At 35.3% G+C, this 23418-nt stretch overlaps 1 protein-coding gene across 2 annotated transcripts in view; it reads left to right on the top strand.

The window, feature by feature from the left end:
* The first annotated feature begins 5561 nt into the window (after positions 1-5561).
* si:ch211-269c21.2 (carbohydrate sulfotransferase 8) overlaps positions 5562-23418 on the top strand; it is a 73141-nt gene continuing 55284 nt past the window's right edge. The window contains exon 1 of one of the 2 annotated variants that reach the window (XM_067380534.1): positions 5562-5791. The gene's annotated coding sequence lies outside the window, so the exon portion shown is untranslated. Of the gene's footprint in view, positions 5792-16865; positions 16911-23418 lie in introns of those variants that run through there. The other variant, XM_067380535.1, reaches the window with a different exon arrangement.

Below are 23418 nucleotides of genomic sequence, written 5' to 3'. Positions count from 1 at the left end.
CATGATACGGAATATCCGCGTCACTGTTACTTATAACTGATTTTGCAGGTAATTTGCTTCAGGCTAAAAATGTTTACACAATGCGAAATTACTTGCTATGTATGTTCGGAGACCAGCAATATTAATTTGTCATCCATTTTGTTTCTGTTTGTTGATGTCGCTGTAGAGCAAGAAAGTGACAGTTGGTCGGAGTTGTATTTGTCCCGCCCCTCCTCCACTCTGATTGGACGGCTGGCTAAAAAGTGACAGTGATGAGCGCAGCGTTTTACCCAAAGTTGAACATTCTTCAACTCGAAGCGACCAGTAAAAAACGCCCAGCTCTCAGCGCTTGAGCATAAAAAAGACGCTCAGCGCCTCGTTACGCTCTCGGCGTTTAAAAAACGCGGCGCTCCCATTGAAAACAATTGAAAAAGTACGCTCGGAGCTGGAAAAAACGCTTAGGTGGACACACGGCCTAACTCCACCGAGGTTAATCTTTTAACACTAGCACTACCGGAATTCTATAACTACTAGAACTGCCAATAGCGGTCATTTTGACTGTTCATACCAGACAGCAGTGAATGTCATTTTTGTCATGTTATATTTACTTCAAAGCTTCTATGGTCATGTTTCATGAAAAATGTGGGGTAATTTAAGCATACATAATATAATATGTTCGTGATATTATTGTGTAAGAGCTACTAGACCTCCCACAAAAGTGCATGCCGCAATTTGCTTTCCGCATTTTGCATCCGGCAAGCTGGAGATCAAAGTTTTTCACCGCAGTTAAAATGTTGTTTTTGAAAGTCAAAATGTCAACAAATATAAAATGAAGCAGAATATTTCGTTAGATAAAAACATATTGTGAATTTTGGAAATGATTACATCTGTCTTTATTCAATACATTTTGACTTTTGGAGTTTACAATGCTTTAGCATTATCGGAAATGTTTGGACCACACGAATCGGAAACAATATTTTGCAGCCTCTAATGAACCTGATTTATCTCTGAATCACTCTCAGAATCAGTGTCAGACGAACTGTCAAGAGACCAAGAGACATCGCTCTCTGCTCCTCCATCAGACTCTGCATCATCAATGTTCTCAAGCAAGGATAAAACCTCAGTGACAGTCATTTTCTTTGTTGTTGCCATTTTGACGGTAAAGCTTTTATGTGGAAGTTTTAGCTTAGCAAAAGCATACAAAACTGCCAGAGAAAGGTTGCTAGGCAACAGCTATGCACATCTTTAACGGCGGGAAAAAGCGCTGAGGAGATACAACGCCTGTAATATGTGCAGTCAAATTGACCGCTATGGCCATTCAAGGTAGAAATACTCAGAACTCTCTTGTGTTTTGTAATTTTAATAAAATAACAATGTTAAAATAAAATTTACATTAATTTAAGAAAAGTCATGGAACTGTAGTTATATGGGTTTTATTTCAACAAAGTTATTACATTGCAAATCTTTAAAACGGTCAAAATGACTGCCTTGGTAGTTCTAGTGTTAACTACTGGCTGTTTTGTCGGACAAAATGGCGGATGCGGCATTCTGATTGGTTAGATCGCTTGTCAATCAAACTCCCGGCGAAAGGTCAATTGTTTTGAAGATTTTAACTGTCATTTACAGACAACGAATTATGTAATTGTTTACTTACGGTTTGTGACATACAGTAGCTGTTGTCAGATCCAATATAGTTGGCTTCTTCATCTTTCAACAAAAGTTTCTTTGTGAACTGTCTGTTGTACCTTGTTTACAAAACAATCTGCAGTCAAATGCTCAGTCAACGCTGATGTAAAATGATTCAATGATAATTAACATTTTAAGGATAAAAAAATCTAAAGCTAATCTATCTAAACTATTGACAGGGAGCCCCTTCTTCTTACTGTAATATTAAAAGTTACAATTAACAACAGAGTTGAATTGCTCCCTCTAGAGTTCATTTCTCTAGTGAACTAACATGCTGTGGACACTAAATGACTTGCCTGAGGTAAATGTAATGCTATGTGAGATATTATTCTCAAGCTGTTTTATTGATGTCTTTCTGTGATTGAAACACTGGTTGAGAGATTACTAGCATATCTAGTTCGTCTGTTCTTCTTCTATTACTGCATGCGCCCCCTTCTGGATTGGAGTGTGGATCGCCTGTGACTGACTGTATTCGTCGTCTGACTGCTTGAACTGAACCGTGACGTCCGTACCGTACGGTTCTGGAAGAATACATGTACTGTTACACTCCTATTCCCTCGCAAAAACGTTTGCGTTCTGCAGAGAAACTTTGCATTTGCTTTCAAAGAGCTCAAAAGGTTTTGTGACTGAACATGTTTGTCGGGGGAAGTGAGAGAACGCAAAAGCATTGACTTATTTTTTTCCCTCATTTTTTTTTTTTTTCTTTTTTCACCACCATGTCCCTTTAGGGGCTCTGTACCTTTAAATGCTTTTGCATTCCCTTGTAAATACTTTGCATTAGCTCACAAAAGCTTTTGAAAAGTAAAGTTTCTGAAAGGGCCACATAGGTTTTGAGAGTTTTTAGAGGAAACGCAGAATTTTTGAACGCAAAAGCAGTTAAATATATATTTTTCCTCCCATCTTGTGTTATTTTCATAACCTTGAAAATGGAGATGGTTATGTCAAGCAATTATGGTCAGTTTTGATTTCACATTGACTGGCTGAATGTGTTTCTATCTCTTAATATCTTTATTCTTGTGATTTCCAAACAGATAACTGCAATTACTTTTTTTAAGGAGTTTCTGTAACTCTAAATTCAAGTAAAACTCAAATAGATGGCCAAACCTGCTGAGAGATCATCTTGGATGTCAATGGTTATGCGTAAGTAAAGGACCTTGAAGAGAATGTCCCATATTGCCTTTCATTTTGGACTGCTGAAGAGGTTTCAGGGCTGTGGGAATAGAGCAACAAGAAGACCTGAATCATAAGATCAATATTCTTTTGTCTATTTCTGCAGTGAATAAAAAACAGTTAGTTATCTTGTGGGCAGCGAGGTGAAATGTACTGCTGTATGGAAAAGCGGGCAGTATCTCATGGTGACAGTGAAGAAATGAAATGATGTTAGCTGACAGTAATTTATAAAGCAATCAATATGTGCCTTCAGGATAAAGTAGCACAACCGCCTCCGGTACATCATTTAATCCATTTGGCGGTAGAAGTCTATTGTTTTGGAGTTGCTAAAGTCAATAGACAAAATAACATCATAAATAAAATTTGATCGACAAGAGAAAGGCTAATCAGCATTGTGTTATAGACTTAAATGAAATGTTCATGCAACCCAAGACAAAAAAGTGCTGTTGTAGGTGGGCTTGATACGTATTTTCACACCTTGGTAAAAAATAGGGCAGTGCCGCACAATGATATCATTCTCAGTTTCATAAATTCACAATGTTCCTTTAATCTCGGTCAGTCCCCAGAGTCGGAATTTATTTATGGATTGTATGTTTATTTATAGACTCACGTCCAGCGTCACCCATTAAGCAGGCGTAGAAGAGTATTTGGATGACATAAGAACAGTGTTATATTAGTATTTTTGATATACTATTATAGTTTTTTATTTTTTATTTTTATATTTTCTGTTTCCCCTTTAATTTTAGTAAAAGTTTTAGTGATTTTGTAGTTTTTTTTGTCATTTTTATATATATTTTTTTATGTCTGTATAGTTTTTTTTATATATTTTTTATTTTATTAGCTTTAGTTTATTTAATTTTAGTTTTTTCTTTTTTTAAATTAAACTAAATGAAAATTAGAAATGTTGCCTTGGCAACTAAAATACAATGCATTTAAGTTTTTTTTTATATATATATTATATATATATATATATATATATATATATATATATATATATATATATATATATATATATATATATATATATATTATCAAAATTATTTTTGTTTTAGTTTTAGTTAACCCTGCATAAGATAATAACCCTGCATAAGAAAACAATATTTTAGATTTCACTTTCATTAAAACTGCCATAAAAAATGGCAACACAGCCTTAAAGGGTTAGTTCACCCAAAAATGAAAATAATGTAATTTATTACTCACCCTCATGGCGTTCCACACCCGTAAGACCTTTGTTCATCTTCAGAACACACATTAAGATATTTTTGTTGAAATCCGATGGCTCAGTGAGGCTTCCATAGGGAACAATGACATTTCCTCTCTCAAGATCCATTAATGTACTAAAAACATATTTAAATCAGTTCATGTGAGTACAGTGGTTCAATATTAATATTATGAAGCGATGAGAATATTTTGGTGCGCCAAAAAAAACTAAATAACGACTTATATAGTGATGGCCGATTTATTTGAGCCATTTATATTAATGTTAACACATTTTTCTTAACGTATACTGTTGAAACAGTATTTTAACGTTTATGCTTTATCACATTCACTTTCATTGCTGTCGACTGAGCTTAACCCAGAACATTCACAATTGGCACATTTACTGAATTCATGTCTCTTTTAACAATTTAAAAATAATTTAAAGTTAAATCTGTAATCTGGACCATCAAGTATTCACCCAGCGAGTGAATTATGAATGTGAGAGCTCTTCTTTCCCTCCCAAGGGGATCCATTTGATTGGCTGCCCAACATTTGGTCATCATCTGATCATTTTATCTTGTAACAATTCCGTCTGTATTTCACCCTGGTCTATACAAAGGATTATTTTTACTTTCGCTGTCATAGAAATTAATATTATAAAGCGACGAGAATATTTTTTGTGCGCCAAAAAAGCAAAATAACGACTTATATAGTGATGGCCGATTTCAAAACACTGCTTCATGAAGCTTCGGAGTGTTATGAATCTTTTGTGTCGAATCATGATTCGTATCGCGTGTCAAACCGCCAATTGCTGAAATCACGTGACTTTGGCGCGCCGAACCGCTGATTCATAACGCTGATTGATAACGCTCCGAATCTTCCTGAAGCATTGTTTTGAAATCGGCCATCGATAAATAAGTCGCTATTTTGTTTTTTTGGCGCACCTAAAATATTCTCGTAGTTATAATATTAATATTGAACCACTGTACTCGCATGAACTGTTTTAAATATGTTTTTAGTACATTAATGGATCTTGAGAGAGGAAATGTCATTGCTGTCTTTTAAAACAAATAGCAAAATTATTTAAAAATATCCTAATTGTGTTTAAAAAAATAAAAAAATAAATGCTGGGAAAGAAACTATGGTTTCTGTCTTTAAAAACGGAGAGTTTTTTTTTTTTTTTCCCAGAAGGCTTTATTAATACATGTATAATGGGCACACGAAAACATACCGCATAGTATAGCGAAGCAAAGTCCCATATAATGTTTGTTAGGGACATTAATGAAAGTTATTACACCCAAATAAGGCATAGCCTATGATGGCCTCACTATCTGTAGAGATCTCACCATACATCCTAACTATGAATGACAGTTGAAATGAATTATAACGTTTGTTATACAGCATGTCAGACTTGAGCTTCGTCAGACTTTGATGGGTTATTACAGAAGCTGTTGCTTGGCAATATCAGCAGCAGCATCGGTGTCCCTAGAGAGCGCGCGAGAATAGAAGCACAGGATGCGCACGCCCAACGCACACGAGCGCCGCGCGACCGTTCACATCTCACCAAACACAACTGCCAGTCGCTTTAAAGTTACACTCCGACCGCAGATAGGCATTTTATCGCAGGCTAGGTTTTATTTACGTGCCATGGTTCAGGTACTAACTCGGTACTGAAATTGAAACCGTTGAATTCAGCCAGCCCAAACGAAGTGGAGCGCCTGCAGCGGCACATTCGCGACATATGAAGATTGTTGAGGTAAGTGTTGCGTGTGCTAACGGGTTTTCGCGCTTAGTCCTAGGGGAAAGAGTAGAAATAGGTCCTCCAGGCGAGGAAATATGAGCTTCAAAGAGGTAAGAAAGTGCATGTGTCCGAGTCTGGACCGTGGAGGAGAAGTGAGGAGAAAGAAATAGTGTGAAGGAGAAGTGGAAACGCAGTCAGGTACCTGTCGTGTTTAACTGTACTGTAGGACAGTAATGTCGATGTCTTGTTCAAGTGGAAATGATGAATGTCACTTTAATGAGTTGAACAAGACTTTGAAAGACTGAGTTTCAGCAATCCAGTGTTTTTAAAATGATGTTTGTGGCTTATTTTCAAATGATTTAAAGGGATAGTTTGCCTATTGTTATTTACTCCCCCTTCAAACTGTACGTTATATGACTTGTGTCAGTCAGTCATTCATCTTTTAATTTTTGTTCTCATAAAATGAAAGTGAATTGTGACTGAGGCTGTTATCCTTCTTAACAACTCCATATGTGCTCCACACTAGAAAACAAATCATATTGTATCATGGAGTTTTAATTTTTGGGGTGTACTGTCACTTTAAGAGCATTTAGTTCTTATTCCAACATGCATTTAAATTACTTTTGGAAGTTCTTTTGGAATTTGAGCTTCAATTTTTTATTGCCTGTCACAGTTAGAAACAAGCGCCATGTGTGCTGTTCTGTCTGTCCAACAGATGCCACATCCATCACTGTGATGTTCAGGATATAACTCACACCTTTTCAGAGGTGTGCTGCACTGTCTCATACAGATGGCTTTTGAGGGAAAAAGAGACATTCTCTTTTTTCATTCTGTGTAGGACTCTGAAAGGGAAGATTTAAGAGATCTCACTCTGATTCCTTTGAATTATTTCTCGGCAGGCTATAAATAGGATGGTGACATGCCCCCACCAGCTTCTAGTTAAGAAATGGATGTGCTCAGAGGACAAGACCTTCTAGCATGTGTTTTACGCGAAGGACAATAATAAACGAAGGAGTGGTTGATATCGCAACAATTATTTGGCCAGTCAGTTTGTATCCTGTCCATGTGCAATGTCTGAAAAGTCTTTCAAAAATATTTTTAACATAACGTTTTATAGAAGCACTTAATTCCTTTGTTGAAAGGTGCATTATTTGAGCCATTTATATTAATGTTAACACATTTTTCTTTACGTCTAGTGGCTATACTGTTGAAACAGTATTTTAACATTTATGCTTTATCACATTCACTTTCATTGCTGTCAATTGAGCTTAACCCAGGACATTCACTTTACTTGGCACATCTACTGAATTCATGTCTCTTTTAACAATTTAAAAAGAATTTAAAGTTAAATCTTTAATCTGGACCATCAAGTATTCACCCAGCGAGTGAATTATGAATGTGAGAGCTCCTCTTTCCCTCCCAAGGGGATCCATTTGATTGGCTGCCCAACATTTGGTCATCATCTGATCATTTTGTCTCGTAACAATTCTGTCTGTATTTCACTCTGGTCTATACAGAGGGTTATTTTTACTTTTGCTGTCATAGAAATTGCCTATATAATGGCCTCCTTAATTCTGTGGAAATAATACTTGTGGGACAACTCATGCATTTTTTAGCATTATACTAATGGATGTTTGCTGTTTGTGGAGGCCGCAGAGAGCCGTAACATTTTAAAACAACCACTTAAGGACAGAAAGCTGGTTCGGCTGTACGCTTGATACGTTTAAGATGACGGGATCCTTGTCGTTTTTCATCATACATTGTCAATGTGATGCATTCTTTTTGAATTAGCACTTTTTTCCAGCTTATGTTGTAGGTCTCTATAGGGTGCAACAGTGCCTACCCACTTGTTTGGCGTCGTTGGTTCTGGAAGTATTTTTTTATTAATTTCTCCCGATTTCAAAAATAGCCTTCATTAATGATTTTTTAAGTCATGGACCAAGCCAATCAAATTAAAAGCGATGGAGAAATAAACTACTCATTTAAAATTTTGATTATATGAAATAAAGTTGAGCTAACTTAAAAAAAAAAATAAGGCAACCTATCGCATTGAATTAGTTAACAACTAATTCACTCCATTTAAAATACTTTTGTTCATATAATGAGTACAAGGTAATCTATTGAATTTAAAGGATTAGTTCACTTCTGAATGAACATTTCCTGATAATTTACTCACCCCCATGTCATCCAAGATGTTCATGTCTTTCTTTCTTCAGTTGAAAAGAAATTAATTAAATTCCAGGTTTCTTCTCCATATAGTGGACTTAAACAGGGTTCACTGGGTGGAAGGTCCAAATTGCAGTTTCAGTGCAGCTTCAAGGGGCTCTACGCAATCCTGGACTAGGAATAAGGGTCTGATCTAACAATCAGTCATTTTCTAAAAAGAATAAAAATGATATACATTTTAACCACAAATGCTCGTCTTGCACTAGCTCTGCGATCTGCATGCATGACGTAATCATGTTACAAAGGTCATGCGTGACATAGGCGGAAGTACCAATCCAGTGTCTACAAAGCAAATGTGCTAAGATTAAGACAAACAAAAAACAGGTAAAACAATGATATCAGACGATTTTGAAGTTGGAGGAGAAAATTAGATTTTCGCCCTACCGCGGTACTTCGGCTTACGTCAGATGTGACAATGTGCAAGACAATCGTTTGTGGTAGAGCCCGACCGATATGGATTTTTGGGGGCCGATGCCGATATTAACTCGAAAAGAGCCGATTTATAAATTGTAAACTGGATATTAGACCCATTTCCTATAAACTACACTTACACAACATTCAATAACAAAATATCTGCCTGTTCTATGTATGTGGGCTGTATAAACCATTTTCCAGAAGGGATTATGTTAAAAAAAGCCTTAGATTACAGTCTCAATGACTAAACAATTGCACATCAAAAGTATATATTTTTTAATGATCAAAAAACAGTCTGGTTTTAAACATTTAACAGTTTTACTTACTTCCAGTTGAAGCTGGTTTTAAAAGTCTGTGTGTGTACTGTAAATAAATTATAATACTAAAGTTAAAGTAAAAGAGCTATACCAAACAAATTCAATATTCCACAAAACCATGTCAATGAATTGAAAATAAAATTAAAATAAGTTAAATGGGAAACACTGCAGATATATTTAGAATAAGTTAAACGCTAACGTTATAGTTTGACCTCTTATTAACGTTCGCGCTCTTCCATTGATAAACATGGTATTATTTTTGTGGCTAATCTAATATAGCAATGCATTAGCGGCTGTAAGTGATGTTACAGAATATTTAGAAGTGATAATGATTAGCTAGAACTACCACACTGTTTTATATACAGTGTATGAACTAAATCTACAATCATTTCACATGACGAACGACAGACTCACCGTCAAAAGAGTACATCTCCGTGGCACTTAGGTAAAGTTGGTTTTATATTCACACATTCGGACTTCTGATTAATTCAGACTTTCCAATAAATGTGAAATAAATTAATGTTTGCGAATTTTAAGCAGCAACATGATATTGACAACTAACGATTGTCAACTTACAACATTTTTCACAGTCGATCAAAATAGGCAAGTGTTGATTTAATGGCATATTTACTTGTGAATGTCCACTTAATGTCCAATGTAGTGTAATTAACAAGGCTATTGAATACTGATGTCCGAATGTGCAAATATAAAACCAACTTTACCCAAGTGTCCGTGGCTCGGCTGATAGCTTTCTTCTGTAGTGGATTTCTGGCGCTGTTGTCAACTGGGGAGTTGCAGAGCTCCCTCTGGTGGGCAAACCATGCAACACTCATAACATGAGTGAAGCATGAGACTCTGTTTCTCATGTTTCATCGGCCGTTATAAATGCAGATGCCGATTTAAATGCAATTAGCTCATATTGGCCGATAATATCGGTCGGGCTCTAGTTTGTGGTTAAATGTATATAAATGTTTTTTTTGTTTGTTTTTTTTAAAAATGACCTAACGTTTCACTAGATAAGACCCTTATTCCTTGCCTGGTATCGTGTAGAGCCCTTTGAAGCTACACTGAAACTACAATTTGGACCTTCAACCCGTTGGCCCCTGCTGAAGTCCACTATAAGGAGAAAAATCCTGGAATGTTTTCCTCAAAAGCCTTAAATTCTTTTCGACTGAAAAAAGAAAGACATGGACATCTTGGATAGGGCTGGGCGATACATCGCATGTGATTGTCACGCGCATTTGGTCAGTAAAGCTAGTTCCCTGATTGCCACTAAATCGCCATCACCTGCTTTTAAATGGAGCGCCATTTAATAGACAGAGCCGTAGATCACTGCCTTCGATAATGAACGCAATATTGTGTAGCTTGTCAGTGAACTACGGCTCTGTCTATTAAATGCCGCTCCATTTGAAAGCAGGTGATGGCGATTTCGCGGTAATCAGGTAACCAGCTTTACTGACGAAATGCGCGTGACAATCGCATGTGATATATCGCCCAGCCCTAATCTTGGATGACATGGGGGTGGAGTAATTATCAGGAAATTTTAATTCAGAAGTGAACTAATCCTTTAAAACTTCTTTTCAAGGTAACTAAATAATAAACAAAAAACAAGTTGAGACAACTTGAAAAAATTAAACCATCTATCGCACTCAACCTTTTAAGTTAACTCAACTAATTCGCTCCAGGTAAAGTCAAATTAAAAATGTTATTCATCTAATGAATAACAGGTAGTCTTTTTAACTTAACTTGTCAAGACAACTAAAGAATGTTCAGTATTTAGCAATGCAAGCAGCTTACAATCTTTGTTTTTTCATCTCCATGTTTGATTTTCAAAGTTTAGTACACAACATGAACATCATTTGCCTCATGAACAAAAGTTTTCAAGTTTACTTTACCTGGAATTAATTAAATGAGTTAACTTATGTTTAACTTTGTTTTTTGACAAGAAGTTTTAAGTTCAAAAGAATACCTGCTACTCTTAAGTTGACTTTAACTGGCATGGATTAGTTGAGTTAACTTAAAAAGTTGAATGCGATAGGTTGCCATATTAGCTCAACTACACACACACACACACACACACACACACACACACACACACATATATATAAATATGCATGTATATTCAAGTATTTAAGTATTTTGAAAGTGTAGGGAGACTGACTCTGTCATTTGTGGTGCTTCATGGGAGTGGGCGGAGCTAACAAGATCTTTTGGCCGTTTCGCTTTTTTCGACTATCTGATTGGTGGAATTTTCTGTATAGCATCGTGGGTGATGTAGTTTTCACTACAAATTTCACTGTTAAACATGATTATTTAAAAAGTAAGATGACATAATGCGAACTGACTGCTTCAATGGAATCAAATATCATCAATTAAAAACCTCGTAGCTCAGGGGTCCATTCTTTGTATGTCGCTAACTCAGTTAGCTGGATTTGATTGACGATTTGGCATTATCTTGGATTGTTCGGTTCTTCAACACTCATCCTGGACTTGCTGTCATAGCAATAGATCCGTAAGCTTAAACCTGCTCAGGAGCAGGCTTATTTCATGTAAACAGGATTAGATTACATCTTTTTAAGTGGTAGTGATGCTTAAAGTCTGTCCCAGCCACTGCTACTTTCTTACAAGAGTGCCCTAATGTGAACCAGGGACAATAATAATGACTTAAAAATACATTTACAAATAATATTATAATGTTGTGTAGTCTATCATAGACACGGTCTGTTTTACTTGTTGATAGATTTATTCATGAGGAAATAATGACCTAATGATTTTATTCACACACATGATGTACAGTGTGTGCCTTGCGTGCATTAATTTGAACCGTGACAGTTATTATGGGAGGGGCTTCATGCAGATAACTTTATCTTGACCCTTAAGAAACTTTAATTAATGCTGTCACGTAAAAAAATAAATCTGCTCCAAAGGTAAAATTAAACGAATTACTAATTACAACATTGAAATAAAAATGAAATCGTGAACAGGCTAATAATTGGGAATCATTTAAAAAAAAAAAAAAAAAAAAGTAATTTATCTATTATAACTTTTATTTAATTTTAGTTGCTTGGCTGTTTTCTTATAAAGGTCCAGAAATTTGTCAAGTTTTTCGTCAGGTGTCTTTTTTTAATTATTTAATGATGTCATTATGTTGCCATCATGACTCCAGCCAATCACTGCATTGCTGATCGTGGTTTTGAGTATCGATACATCTGCCCTTTTCGAGGAACACGAGAACACGCAGTAATTGCAGACAATCTAATCCAAATATTTTAATCCAATCCACAAATTCGTTTGAAGAACATAAATTGGCCAGAGTTCAGTTATCATGATTAGAAGATCTGGCATCTGACAAATAATCTCTGATGTATTAAGTGAGGTACGAAGAACGGACCCCAGGTCTGTCTTTAAAGGTGTCGTTCAAAATCTATTTCCTTATTTAGAAAATGAATGGAACTTTTTCTTTCGGAACCTGACTATTGAGGTGTAACATGCTTTTTAGTTAAGCCTGTGGACATGAAGACCAAACGCTGCACGAATAATAGTAGTCTGGCATTTAGAGAAGCCTGGTTTACATTCTGAGACAATGTTTATTAAAACTAATGACTACAGACTTAAGTCTGTTACGTTTTGTTATCTGTAATGATGGAGGTTATGGATTGTTATTAAAACCACACAAGGCTCTATGGACTGGTGCACGTTATTGACTTTGTTAATTGAATGACTTCACAGGCATTTCTTTCTATGATGCATGTTGTATTCAAAAGTGGACTTGTAACTCAACAATATAATATAAATTTATTTTCTCAGAGCACTGCAGTAATTACTATCCTGCTTGACAGGATATCACTTTAATATTTTGTAATAGCTGCAGAGAATCCAAACTGAAATTACCACTTGCATGCACACATACACACACCCACACTAACTCAAGTCTTCACCAGCTCTTCAGCCTCACACACCTCGCACCAACACAGAATTCCTCTGTGAGCCTCATGACAGAGTTTGCTGTCTGAATGTCAAGGACAGAATCAGAAAGCTCCAAGAGAAGGTAAAAGACAAGTTCTCACTCTTTATGATTAGTCAGGCCCTGGGAGGATGAGGGGTTTGACATTCAAAAGATCCGCTCATCACACTGTCTGACTGCAATATAGGCTGGTGTGAACCAAATGCAGGGTAAGCTATAAAGACTGGTAGGTGTAGGTGTGTCAATGAATGTCTTAGATTTATTTTCTTAAATAATTCATTTAAACATGCTTTCCACAAGTAGGGTATCAATTTAGGCCTGAAATTCTTTAAAAAAAAGAAATTCAACAAATTGTCACTGACAAGAGGTGCTTCAGAAAAAGCTGATTGCCGACCTCAGAAGGTCAAACTATTTTTTTATGAGCTTTTTATATTTTATATTCATTTTATGTGAAGATTGCAATTTTTTGAAATTGCGGTTTTATATCTAATCTAAATGCAATTTTATATAAAAAAAAGCTATTTTATAGCAAAATGTATTTTAAAAAACTATGTCATTTGGGTTACTGAATTTTCAGGTAATAGGTCAGAAATATGACCATACATTAAGCTATTGCTAGCTACTTTTTGAATATATTAAATATAATATATAAATGGGGTTATGTGTACAAAACACAATTTGTAAATTGAGATTTTTTACTTGTCGTCTTGTCATGCTGTAAAAGGGTAAAAATTGTGTTAATTTTCAGGTTTCACAATTAGGGAATAATATATTGGATTATGGATTATATCAATATTGTGACATTTGAATTATTAGATCCAGTTGAGTAAGGTCAAGAGGTGGAAGACCAAAATCCCTATATTTTATTTGTATAGAGTTTTTTCACTATAAATCACTAAAATAGATTTCCTGCTATATAGTCAAACCAAAATTTATTCAGACACCTTGAACATTTCATTCAATATTTCAGTGTATTCACTATAGTTTGGTAATAAAATATGACAAGATCTCAGAGTTAAACCTTCAGAAAAAAATAATCTTAAGATAACATTTAAGCAAAACATGGTCAGGTCAGAGTGTCTGAGATAATATGTCACTTTTTACTTTATTTTGCTATCCTCACTTACATAAACAAACTACAATGTCCAGCACCCACTAGTTAAAATATATCAAAAATGTCTTATTTTGTGATTAATTTTTGGTTAATTTTTGTACATTCAGACATCTGCATATATCAGTACTCACATTGCATTGCTAATTAAGTGACTGAAGATCAAGCATAATGTGATTTGTTTTTTTTATTGGCATGGCAACCAACATAAAGAATAAATACAAAACCCTGTCCTGCGTAATGCAGTAAAATGCGCTAATGCGTTCATCCCCAAATCACACTCCTTTTGTTAATTAAAAATGTTTTTCATTTGTGAAGTCATTTTGAGTCAACTTTTCCTTTCTCACTAGGTTAGGGGTGTGGAAACTGATCTTAGCCCAGGAATATTCCTAGAAACATGGTCAGGGGACAGCGAGCTTTGGCCAGCATTAAGGCGAAAGAAGGATGTGAAAAGTCTTGCTGAAGCTGTTGTTTAAAGATCATCCTGAGTAAACATCTGTCTTTTGGAGAAGCGTGCCACTGCACAGTAATATTAGTGTGTAATTTATTTCCTTCCGGGGCCAGAGCACCTCATGTGTAAGGGAGGTCAACATATGGTGCAGAGCTGTACGGTGTGTGTGCATCTGAGTGTGTGAGAGGTAAAGAAGGCGAGTTGTTAAAATAGAGTTGGTATTGCATTTTGAGCGAGCAGAGAGTGTATTTCATTGCGTATCGGATGAGTGCCCGAGTGTGTGTCCGCCCCAGTGCAGTGACTGATGTAATTTACACTGTCACAACATAAGGCCGGTCGCAGGATGACAGGGGAGAGAGGGAGAGCAAGGCACAGTGATGACTGACCTGTCAGCACTAATCATTTTGTGTGTCGTGCAGCTCAGTAAGAGACGAGAACCTGTAGCGTTTGAAGAGGACCTGAATGAGAGTTTCCTTGGGTGATGTTCATGTGTGTTGTTGACCGTGATTTGGCCAAGCAGGACATATTCCTGGCTCAACATCATATAAACATGGTAACTATCAAATACCCTTAAATTCAGAGGGATTCATAGGGGTGAAACCAGTTGGGGGTAACACATTACAAGTAACTTAAGTTACGTAATCAGATTACTTTTTAAGTAACTAGTAAAGTAATGCATTACTTTTAAATTGACAACAAAATATCTGAGTTACTTTTTCAAATAGTAACTTTGTTTTCCCACGTATTGACTGACAGATCCTCCTGTCTTCATGTGGAGGCTTTGTGTGAACATGATGATTATTGTAGCTTTAGACTAAATGTGAGCATTTACTCATCTCACTTGCACAAAAACAGAGTCAGTATTCCTCAAAATGAATAAAAACAGTGAAATGCAATTTCAGAATACTGCACAAACCTGAAATAATTAAATATATTAAATTAAACAAATGTACTTAAATAATCTAACTTTAACCAATTAACCAATGTTTTTGCTGCTGATCTTTGAAGATCCAATTCAACCATACTAAGAAGTAAAAATTGCATTTGCGATTAGCCTGAGGCATATGCATTTCACTTTTGGTGTGAAAGTGCCTTACAAAAAGTAGTGAAAAAGTAACGTAATGCATAAAAAGTAACCAAGTAGCTGTTACGGATGCTGGTATATCAAACACACGACGAGGAAGAGTAACTTATAATAAGTCTTTACTAGATTATCCACAGGGAGAAACACAGAACCCAGAGTAGAGCATACACTAAACACATCCAAATACAAACGAGACCCGACAAACAACTGAACACAGACAGGAACTTAAATACACTGACACAAACAAGCTAAACAGGTTAACAAGGGGGCGTGGTCCAATGAGTGTCCATGGTGACGGAATGTGGCGGGAAACAGAATAAAGGAACATGTGACAATGCAAACAAACAAACTGAAAGTCCATGTGACTGTGACAGTAGCGCAATTAGTTACTTTTTTTATGGAGTAACGCAATATTGTAACGCATTACTTTTAAAAGTAATTTTCCCCAACACTGGGTGTAACAATATATTGTGTCCCAAAATAGCGCAATACAAAAATGCAGCAACATGTATCATGGATAGCGACAGTATGTATTGTATATAGTTCACCCAAAATGAAAGTTTAGACATTTAATTTAGCATCAATTATTGTAAACCCAGAAGGTCACACATTTAAGCTTCCATTAATTATTGACAATAAATTTAAAATGATTATTTATTAAAATACAATATTTAAAACGTTTTTAAATGAATGGGACAGAGTGCAAACTTATGTGTCTAACACAATTCTGTATTTTTATCTAAGCAGAACCATGGGTATTAAATGTTCAGTAACAGCAACCACAGTATCATTTGATCACACAACTTTTTTTAAACGTCCGTCGCAAGCAACTTGAAACAAGAAATGGCTGTATCGTGGTCAGTAGATGAGGTGCAGACTTGTTGGTAGATGAGGAGCGGATCCACAGCAGTAAAGGCGGCGTGCATATATAATGATCAATCTATAATCCCACCCACTTTGAAGCGGTGCTAAACTGCAGTGAAAAAGCAAACCTTAAGTTAAACGAGCCGAGACGTGCCGAACTCAGCCGAGCCAAGTTGTACCAGATTAGTATCGTGTGTCGAACCAAAACGTGACGTAAGTGTATTGTTTCACACCTAAAAGTCATCATATTGTTCCAGGACCAACAAGAATGTGAAAATGTCCTGCTTGGAAAAATCAAGTTAAGCTGCTTCATGGGTAGTAGAAGGATAAGAGGACCTGAGTGAGAGTAGTGAAAGACAGTAGCATCTGGAGACTTGCATGGGGCCGGTTACTATGGCAGTAAGTCTCTTAGTACGTCAGTGAATATATACTCAGCAGGTTGCATCTTAGTCGAATTAGGCGCCATACTTAATTTGATTCAAATGGAAATGGAACTGTTACAGATTCTAAGTTTCATTAAAGCATTTTAGTAAGCAAATGATATAGGTAGCTTTCAGATGGAGTCTGAAATATTGTATTTGCAAGATCAGAGTACATGGATGACTAAGTGAAATCATATTTATTTATTTATTGCAATTTCAGATGATGCCCAGATTGACAGTGTCCATGTGAAACATGACGGCAAACAAGTTTGTTGTGAATGGTAATGAATTATGCAAAGTTATTAGCCCCTTTTCACATACAGTCTTTAAGGTGGTGATACACGGGGCAACTTTTTGAGCAATGTTGCTGGGCAATGTTGCCATCAACGGGCAACCTGGTGAGATACAGGGCAACTAATTAGGGCAATGGACAGTTGGCAGCAACTAATCAGAGGAGCAAATCTATTGCCAACCCAATAAATACTTTATTGTAAACACTTGTTAGGCATTTTATTTCAACTTTTCAAATATTGATCACGTCAAAACCTACAAAAGCAGACGTTAAACAGAACACGTCTTTTTAGTATTTAACTGAAAACATTCGATAGCTAAATTACAGCCTACACACATTAAATTGGACACATGTTGGTATTTTAAGCATAAAATTAGGTAAATTCCCTGTTTTAGGTTGACACATAACTTCCGAGTGTAAAAAGATAAAAGTTCACTCTCTCTTCGCTCCACTGCTGGTGAGAGGCCGCCATCTTGTTTGATTTTTTTTTTTAAATTCTGAGATCTCCAAAAAATTGGCCACGACCAATCTAAAATATCCAGATAGAAATTTGTTGCTAATTCTCAATAGGAAAGTACCCAAGCAACATTGCTCGGCAACATTGCTCAAAAAGTTGCCCCGTGTGTCATCACCTTTCCTGGTATATTTCAGGTCATTTCTGTTTAGAGATTGTGTGTAACTGAAAATGATATAAAAACAAACTTAAAATATAAAATATAATAAAAAATGAATTATTATTATTTTAGATTTTAATGCTCAAGATTGCCACATAATAGATAATCTGTATGGGTGATTCACACCACACAGCACTATGACTGATGAAGATCATCTGTACCTCATGACAAGTCATTTTGTAAGAAACAGATCACTCTAAATCCCAGTTTAACAATCACGTGCTGCAAGTAATTACTGATGGATGACAGTTATGGATTATAAGATATAGCCTGTCTGCAAATACACTGCCAATATAGATGATTTATGAAACCAAAATGAGAGGGCATGGATTTTAGAGACGAGATGAGATGAGAAAGAAATTCCGGAGATTTTACAGATTCTTGCCCTTTTTACAGATTATTCAGTATATCCATGCAGAAAGCTTCTGATGGATGAGGGGTCTGTGTACACATAGGACCAGGTTTAACCTTCCTCTCCATCCTTCCTTTGATCCCCAAGTAATCACAGCCCTTCCTCCATCATGTTCTAGAAGCGCTTTACTTAATGAAAAAAAGCTGTGATCTGTAAATGAAAAGGCTTTGGTGGGTCTCTAACCATTAATCCACATAGGTTAATATCACACATGCCCAAGAAACAATATGGTTCTTCCCTCTGCAAGCGGAGAAAGGTTGGACAAAAAGTTTCATTCAGGCTTTTTTTTTTTTACAGAATATCCTGAGTATAATATGTTCCATCATCAAAACAAACTAACATTTTTTTCACTTAAAAAGTGACTTAAAGGGTTAAGCAATTAATTACAAAAATGAGATTAATTGATGTTGAATAGAATTTGTGTAATTTTGTTCATTTATTTATTATATTATTTTTAAAATAATAATAATAATATTATTAGTAGTAATAGTAGTAGTATTAATAATAATATAATAATAATAATAATAAAAATAATTGTGACTTTAACTGTAAATTAGGATAAAACTTTTTACACTATAATATTAAAATATTATATATATATATATATATATATATATATATATATATATATATATATATATATATATAATGTGAATATTATCCTTTTTTATAGCTTTAATACCTGCTGGTGTATGCATACCGCTGGTTGGGAATCGCTATCCTAAAGCCCTGTATGATTGGAAAGCATGAACCGTGAGTCATGCATGCCGCAGTATCATTTCTATTCAGTGTGAGAGAATCACTATAATGAGACATCTTTCATTCACTCCAGTAATACCTAAGGAAGTGGGCTGGAGAATATTCCAAGGATAAGCTATCTTCTCCTTTGATGTAACATATAGAAGATAAATGCGCAAGTGGGCATAAAAGCAGATTCTTAGGCAAGTTAATAATGCAAAGGCATCCCATATCTCATTTTTATAAAGATCAATTGATTTCTGACTGTGCAGCGAGAATGATTTATTTCACCATTTCAGTATGATTAGGGAAATCAAGTCATTTGGGTAAGCATACTGTGGAGCTTTTTCACTTTTCATTTATATTCACATTACATTTCATTTCATTTGATTTTTTTTTTTTTTGTTGTTGTTTCTAATAAGGCCCAATCATTGTAAAAATCTCTGATTCAGCCTCTCTTTTAAGCAGATCTGCTATTGCTATGGTTCAGACTGTACATTTTCTGTAACCTCACTTGTTGATGTTCACGTTAACCCAGTAAATAACCTAAATGGTCAGTTTGACATCATTGGGTCCTCACAAATTTCAGAAGGCTTTAGAGACCCTTTTTGGTAACCAGTGACGTTTAATATGTTGTAGGTAGGTTAGGATTGATTCTAATCACCAACAGAGAAATGTTATTGACAACTTACTAGAATTAAAAAAATATATAATCATATCATATTTCATGTTTCGTCTCTCGACTTTAAATTTCTTGAAGTTTAAGGTTTAGTTCAACCAAAAATGAAAATTCTGTCATTAATTACTCACCCTCATGTCGTTCTACACCCGTAAGACCTTCATTCATCTTCAGAACACAAATTAATATATTTTTGATAAAATCCGATGGCTCAGTGAGGCCTCTATTGACAGCAAGATAATTAAAACTTTTGATGCCCAGAAAGCTACTAAAGACGTATTTAAAACAGCTCATGTGACTACAGTGGTTCAACCTTAATGTTATGAAGCGACGAGAATACTTTTTGTGCACCAAAAAAACTAAATAATGACTTTATTCAACAATATTATGTGATGGTCGATTTCAAACACTGCTTCATGAAGCTTTACAAATCTTATGTGGTTCGGACCATGTATCAAACTGCCAAAGTCACGTGAACCATTGAAATTTCGAAACGTTTCGAAACACTCATGACGTAACGAAGCCTCTTTTACTGAAATCACATGACTTTGGCAGTTTGATACGCGCTCCGAACCACTGATTCGAAAACAAAAGATCTGTAATGAAATCACACATCCCTAGATATTGTTGAATAAAGTCGTTATTTTGTTTTTTGGTGCACAAAAAGTATTCTCATCACTTCATAACATTAAGGTTGAACCACTGTAGTCACATGAACATGTTTTAAATATGTCTTTAGTAGCTTTTGGGGCATTTGATAGTGTTAATTATCTTGCTGTCAATAGAGGCCTCACTGATCCAACAGATTTTATTAGAAATACCTTAATTTGTATTCTGAAGATGAATGAAGGTCTTACAGGTGTGGAACAAAATGAGGTTGAGAAATTAATGACAGAATTTTCATTTTTGGGTGTACTAACCCTTTAAAGTTACTAGGACACATCCCAACCCAGTTAAAATGCAGAGCCAGTTCTTTGAACAAAACTACCCATGCACAGAGAATCATCAGCATGTACTAAAATTATTTTACCTTGGAAAGGGAATTAATAACATCAAAAAAGCATGTGGAGATAAATGCTGCTTTTTTAATAAGATTACACTGCGATTATGTTGACAAATCAATGCAACATGGTTGCTATGTTTGAACGTTGTAAACTGGATCAATGGTTTTAATCTTTTCTAATTTCAGAGTACTGATTCAAAGGGTAATAATTGCAAAAGTGAGGTATAATATTTAGAGCAATGATGAATGTGTTCAGCAAAGAAGGACAGTGAAGTGGGGGAGAGACGGTGGGGAAGCTTACAGTGGTATTGATTTGCAAGTATGTCCTCCATCTGTCACCATAATGAATGTTAATATGACACTACACAGAATACAGCAGCTCAACAGATCACATCAACCAGTAGTTTAAGACTCAAGGCTGTTTTTAACATAGCTTCACTAGCAACTAAACTTTTGCAGAACTCAATTTACAGCTGTGAACGGTCTATCAACACAAGCTTGTGTATTTTGTAATTAACAGCTGTCCAAACAAGTGAAACAAAATTGATTTTGTCTGTTTATGTAAATACAGAGATTTAATTTATCATGGGTAATTGAGCACATCTGGTCTTTGTGAGCCTGTGATGTGGTTACAACCTCCAAATTTGCAAATGTTGCAAAGAAACATTACGGCCACTATGACCTGAATTACACTGTATCTGACTTCAGACTTGACTTTAAGGCAGAACAATCAAAATAAACTTTATTTAGACATATTATGGTCTGCACATAATTCATTGGTGCACGTTATTCCAAAAAAACGTTTTTAAAAAGTTACATTTTGTAATGCAGACAACCCAAAATTATCCCCTCTGTAATAAGGTATGTATATTCATGTATAAAAAACAATTTATACTGCAAAAAAATATATATTATAACTATTCATGAAATATAATTTGGAAAAATATTTAGTTTCTACTCACACTGTATGTTTTATATCCATCATGACTACTTACAGATGTATAAACCTGAAGAGAAGCTTAAAATAATTTTGATTAAACTCATGATTTCTGACCAGCCTTTACAAGGCAGAATTAAACAATATTTTAATTTAATTTAATTTAATTTAATTTAAATTTATTTTATTTTATTTTATTTTATTTTATTTTATTTTATTTTATTTTATTTTATTTTATTTTATTTTATTTTATTTTGACTTTAGCCTTGTGGTAGAATAAAACTTTTTTAAAGTGACTTATTAAAGTTATTTAAAGAATAAGTTTATAATGATCCAACATCTAATTTCCATATGATTATTATAGTCTGACTAATGGGCAAGTTGCATAAGAGTTTGCTTAATAGAAGTAATAATTATTAAAAAGTGAAATAATGTAGCCCTTTTGACCTGGGTTTGAATTAGAAGTATAATCATAAGTGGATGTCAAATGTAAGATTTTAAATGGCAGGGTAGCATCTGGTGAGAGAACTGCTTTCATTAGCAGAAGATCCTCTGGCTCGACTATGGAAGGCAGCTCTAGATTACATCCACAGGTTTCCTTGTGCTACTCAAGACCTTTTTAAATCCCACTATCATACAGGTCAGGGATCAGCAATATCCTGGGACTGGCGTAATGGGGGAAGTGGTCCAATCCAGGGAAAAGCAATCAAGCCCAGATAAAAGGAAAGGGGGTGTCGATGAAGGAGCAGGTGCATGGGGTGTTTTTTTACTCAAAGCTGTTGTTAAAGAAATCTAACCCCCATCACCTCTGCTGTGATTGCCTGCAAGATGCGACTGTACACATCAAGCTGCAATTTTGGTGTTTTGATGTAGGAAGATGATAAGGCTGGTTTCCATCTGGCAAAAGGCTTGATGTTCGGTTTTACAGTAGAAAAGGCAGCACTTACATTTAAGTTCTGAATGGAAAATGCTTTCAAGCAAATGAAAATGACTTTGCACAGCAAATGAGGCCACATTTACAGTGCTATATATAATTTCTGTAATTGCTGGGCTTTGATTTATTTTGATGACACCAGACCAGTTAAAATTGTGATATTGTTTTTTTCCATCTCAGAGTTCTTGACTTTCTGAACTTAACTTTCTGCACTTTAAATAAATAAAAAATTATAATTGTTGGCTAATTTTAATGACCAAAAACTTAATAGATTTTGTAGTCAACTTGTTTGTCACATATATATATATATATAATATATATATACATGGGCGACATTTGACTCTCGAGTTAGGGGGGGCAAGAATTTTTTTTTTTTTTTGTACCTGCATCAGCAAATTATTCGCGGAAGTTTTAAGCAAACAAGTTTAAGTTTGCTTGTTCTTTTTTTTTACTTATTTATTTAATAATTCACTTAATTGTATTATCACGGGAAATGACGCGGACGATATCTGGAATCAGAGTTCATCATTTTGCGAGCAACTGATGATAAAGAAAAATGTCACGTCGCAATATTGATAATAGGTATTACGATTTTAAACCACAAAGCCGAGCCAGTTGATATCACACAAACAATGAGCAAACTTTGCGTGAGTTATGCGGATGAAGTCTCACTAGAGAACAGTAGCGGCTCCTTGCCATAAATATAGGTAGGGCAGATTCTGGGTCTTAACGCTAGTTTATTATAAACATTTTGCAAGCTTTATATTCTAATCGCTGAACACATCAGACACACTTTTGGCAGAATTCGAATGTCCTTGCGTTATTCAGCCTGAGGGTGGCACTCTAATGATGATTGACAGACTTTAGTACACACAACACACAAAATCTTTGAATTGTATTTATTGCTTTTGTTTTTAGAATATTGTTTTAGAATAGTTATGTAGGAATTCGAGAAATGAGCACGTTTAAATTAAAGGGTTTATACCCTCATTAATGTTATACGCTACTCCACATAGGAAGAACAGACATGCCAAACAGTTACTGACCTGATGCAGACACATATCTGAAGCGGACTGATATCGTCTTGGTCTGGAGCGATGTGTACGTGAGGTGTGTTTAA

Source organism: Chanodichthys erythropterus, chromosome 24 (genome assembly GCF_024489055.1).
Source record: "Chanodichthys erythropterus isolate Z2021 chromosome 24, ASM2448905v1, whole genome shotgun sequence".
NCBI lineage: Eukaryota > Metazoa > Chordata > Actinopteri > Cypriniformes > Xenocyprididae > Chanodichthys > Chanodichthys erythropterus.
This window is presented reverse-complemented; position numbering and strand designations above follow the sequence as displayed.